Below are 4,843 nucleotides of genomic sequence, written 5' to 3'. Positions count from 1 at the left end.
GTAGCCTCTGAATAACTCTCTCCACATGAACTCTGACTTTGGCAATATCTGCTGTTTCCAAAGCATCCGTTTGGCTCATTTGCTGCTTTTGATGCAGAAAGGGAGGTCTTATTAGTCATACATTTCGCTGGAATAAAGAAAGTAAAAAACAGTGTAAGTTGAGGAGTTAGTACAGTACGTGAGTATAGTACGAAATTGCAGAAACTCACCTGCAAGCATTCTGCTTCAATTCGAAATCCTTTATTAACCATAACTCCATCATAAGAATCCAAATGCGTAGCTGAGCTCTGTGATGAGTCCAGATGGAGTTATCCCAACGTCAAAAACAGTGTGATTCTTCTTGTACTGAGAATAAGTAAGTACTATGCACTTGAGACATTTGCATTTTTCTATTACTGTTTTAGCACAATCCAATATTATTCGAGTGCATTTATATTTTTTGAAGGATAGTGGCAAAAGGTACCCCACGGTAAGATAGGCAAAATGCCACTGTCAATGAAACGGAAAAATGACTTTGGATCTGCATAAGTACACTAAAAAAAGAATTTTCTACGATTTTTCTACGACCATCCATCCTCCCCTCCTTTTCCTAGTGGCACCAAAAAACCGCTTTTTTCGAAAATTATTTTTTTCTACGGTTTCTTCATGTTAAAAATTTTGAAAAAATTTGATAATATAGCTTATGAAAAGTACTTAACACACAATTTTTTTTAGCTTTAGGCGCGTTGAATATCTAACCTAAAAAAATAAAATAAATATTTGAATCAATTTTTTTCTAATTTCTTTGATAGTTGCAGGTCTAATTACTGTAGAAAATTGTATATTTTAGTGTTCTACATGTATTAGAATTTTTTCAGATTTGTCGGAATGGTGGGCCGTACTCAAAAATGCAAGAAACCCTATTTTTAGGCCATTTTTGAGCCTTTTATGGTCCTCAAATAATTGATAGTGCCTTAACTGACTCTAAAAAAAACATAATATATTACTTTTGGATATATGGGCCGGTCTCACAGTCTCCGATTAACGTGATTCTCCGATTAATTTCGTCACCAGAATTGCCAACAGCAAGAATTCAAAAGTTGTCTCAAGTCGTCAGTCAACCTCAAGTTCATAACCTATAATTCACGGCAAAGAAAACGTTGTGTGTAGAGTTAGTAAAATGTAAGAAGCAAGAGATTACATGAATTTACGAGTTATTTTTCAATATTTTTATTACTTACAATATTTGTATTGCTTTTCAAAATTATAGAGTGACAAAATAATGGAAATAATATTATAAATGATTACGAGAATGTGAACAATATAATAAATTTTTGGGACTTCGATGAATACGATGGTTACAATCTTCAAAGAAATAATCAACGAAGGCTAGGTATATTTAAACCACGTATCAATTATTTTGAAATTCTTAATGAAAATCTTTTCATAAAAAGATTTAGACTACCGAAACATGTCTTCATAATAATGTTATTAGAAAAAATTGAACCTAAGATATATAATACCGATTAGTACGTAGTTATAAATATATTTTAAAGTCAATCAAATATATATATATATATATATTTATTTATTCCAGTTACCAAAGATCTAAGCTCGAACCATAAATGGCTTATTTAATATTGATTGATTGTACATTGTAACGGTCTTATTTTTCTTATTATTATACATTTTAAAATAATGTGTAATACAATACTCTACATTACACTTTTTATATGATATAATGTTAAACATATTTTTTATATGTGAGTGTGTAGATACACACATTTATTTAGCAATAGTTTAATATTATTTATTATATTAACAGGAATAATGCTATTTCACCTTTGATACAATTGATGGTTGCCCTAAGATTTTATTCAACTGGATCTTTTTATTTGGCTATTGCTGATTTTTCTGGGATCAGCAAAATGAGTGCTCAAAAAATTATTCTTCGGGTATCTACTGCTATTGCTGCATTAAGAAATGAATATATTAAACTCTCTTCCACACTAGAAGAAATTAAAGTAACTAAACAAGAATTTTTTCAAGCAGCTAAATTTATTCGTGTCATTGGATGCATTGATTGTACGCATATAAAAATCCAATCATGTGGTAAGAACATTTTTATTTTAATATGTGAATGTATTTATTTTTCATAATGTTTTTTGTTTTCTAGGAGGAATAGACGGCGAATTATATCGTAATAAAAAAGGTCATTTTTCTATAAACACACAAGTAGTTGTTAATGCAAAATTAGAAATTCTGGATATAGTTGCGCGTTGGCCAGAAAGTACACACGACTCAAATATTTTTAATCATTCGAGAATCAAACTTTGTTTGAAATGGGCAGATTTGGTGATGGTGTACTTCTTGGAGATGCTGGATATCTGAATCTGCCATATATGATGACTCCCTTATTAAATCCGACAACAGCAGCAGAACATCTTTACAACGAGGCTCAAATTCGGACTCGTTCAAAAGTTGAAAGATTTTTTGGGATATAGAAGAGAAAATTTCCTATTTTGATGTATGGGATGCGTTTTCAAAAAATTGAAACAATACTTACTGTTATTATGGCAACAGCCGTTTTACATAACATTATTATATCTCAAATGTATCAAAGGCCAAATACTGGTCAAGTATATAATAATGCTATTCAACAAATACAAAATGCAAATATTATAAATATTAATGATCAGCGGCAACGTGTAATTTTAGAATATTTTGAAAGGTAATATTGATATAACTTAATTATTACAAATAATGTAATTTAATATTTTAATTAATAGTTCAATAATTTCAGATTAATTTAAATTGAGAGAACTTGAAATAGGCATTTATTGGAAAGATTGGAGATTTTTTTGTGCGGTCAAGTTTTTATGTTTAGAAGAATTCATTGATGACATTCGACATGACATGGTTCTGCCGCTCTAGTTGGAACCGCAAGAGGCCTCTTATTCGCAAAAATAAACTTCCTAAATATAATGATATCGTGAAAGCGAAGATAAATTGCAACGTCAACGCAAGATCTTTAACCAATAAGTGAAAAATTTCCTAGGAACAAATCAAATAAACATAAATGTCGTAACTTGGAGTAGGTTGCTTAAACGTTCGGCGCCTTCATTGCACAATTCCTCTAGAAACTCAGAGAGTCCGCCGTCAGAACATTCTTGTGTTTGATACCTCAGTTCAGTAGAAGACAAGCCTGAAACTCCCGGTGAAATGCCCAATTAGATTTTTGGTATTACAAATGGTATTACAAAAGTTATATTAACACTGACTGGTCTTTAATCATATAAAAGTTCTAATTGGGGCAATCCATTTGTAATACCAAAAGAAACCAAATGAAAGTAAGCTAGTTGTAAGAAGTATGATCGCGCCCAATCACCCACACGAAATTAACACCTGCACAACGTTTTGTTTGACGACACGCGCCAATTATAGTTGTAGTTTGTTCGGCGGTACATAACGTTGCGCAGGATCAAAGTATGTTTGCTCGACGATCGTCTAATCATACTTTATTTTTTCTTTTTTTTTTTAAATATAAATAATGATTTTTATATAAATAAGTTAAGTCTACGTTGCCAATGTCAATTATGCTTATGGAGTTAAGAATTAGGAATTGTCTGAGAATGGAATAAGAAAAGGTCGAAAAAAAGAGATTAGAGATCACTGACTGTACACGTAGTCAGTATTTAATTAACGAAATTTGTACATTGCGCGAGACGTAGAAGGACGTTGGATTGATTAGCGGTCTTGTGTTCTTAGACTGTTCGATTTATCGTAAAAAATGAGATCCATAGAGAGAAGGAGATTGAGTGGTGTACGGCCTTTAAATATGTCAACATCGACTAATACCAGTCTAACTCTGCGTATTCAACAATAGTTGACGACATGATGTCAATATAAATAATAACAAGGTATTGTATATATTTTTTATATTTTGAAATATACATACATATGTTTACAGTATTTTGACTGTTTTTTTAAATCATATATTTTGTAATAGACTTTTTGTAGACAAAAAGTAAAATCTATATAAAGAAAAAAAACAAATACAATAACCCTTATAAAAAAAATAAAGTTTTATATTGGAAGACTAATTTAAAGTTGTTCAATCAACTAACAGTCTCTTGTGAAAATCAGTTTAAGTTCTATATTTGACAAAATATTTTTAAAATAAACAAATAAATGAGTAGTCTACTATACTTAATTTTTAAATAAAAAAAAAAGATATTAACACTGACTGATTTTTAATAATATACTAAATAAAAGTTCTAATTATAACGAAGATAATCTTATAAATAAAAAATCTTATTGCATAGGAATATCTTATATAGATTATCACATTGTTTCATAAAAATGTAATATCACAACTCAAGTATAGTATAATATAAAGTAGTAGTATAACCCGGTAAAAAAAGCATAGAATATGTAATACTTAGTGTAAACAAAGCTTTTTTTTGGTTTCCGACTTTATATACATTTTTTATTTTCCTTTTTTTTTGACGTAGAACTACGTCTTTCTCGGGGGGTATGGGGGTATGACTGCAACGTTTTCTTGCAACGTTTTCATGCAACGTTTTCATGCAACGTTTTCTTTTTCTCGAAAAGTATTAAAGAAAAATATACTTTATTATATAGTTTTTGAAAGCTCTCGATGTAAGCTAAATGTTTTCGTGGTTAATTTTTCGATATGGGTTTGTTCTCAAAAAGTATTAAAGAAAAATATACTTTATTATATAGTTTTTGAAAGATTTCGATGTAAGCTAAATGTTTTCGCTTATCGTTGGTTATGTTTTCCTGATACTTCATCAATTTTTCGAAAATTTTTTAATATTGGGAATTTTGGATAGTGCGACCT

General features: G+C 30.0%; 1 pseudogene; it reads left to right on the top strand.

Moving 5' to 3' along the window:
* Window positions 1-302: 302 nt before the first annotated feature.
* On the top strand, window positions 303-2,714 carry LOC112468327 (annotated as a pseudogene).
* Window positions 2,715-4,843: the final 2,129 nt, after the last annotated feature.

The sequence above is a fragment of the Temnothorax curvispinosus genome, unplaced genomic scaffold (genome assembly GCF_003070985.1).
Source record: "Temnothorax curvispinosus isolate PA1 unplaced genomic scaffold, ASM307098v1 QBEX01018320.1, whole genome shotgun sequence".
Classification (NCBI taxonomy): domain Eukaryota; kingdom Metazoa; phylum Arthropoda; class Insecta; order Hymenoptera; family Formicidae; genus Temnothorax; species Temnothorax curvispinosus.
The sequence above is the reverse complement of the archived record's forward strand: the minus strand, read 5'-3'. Positions and strand labels throughout refer to the sequence as shown.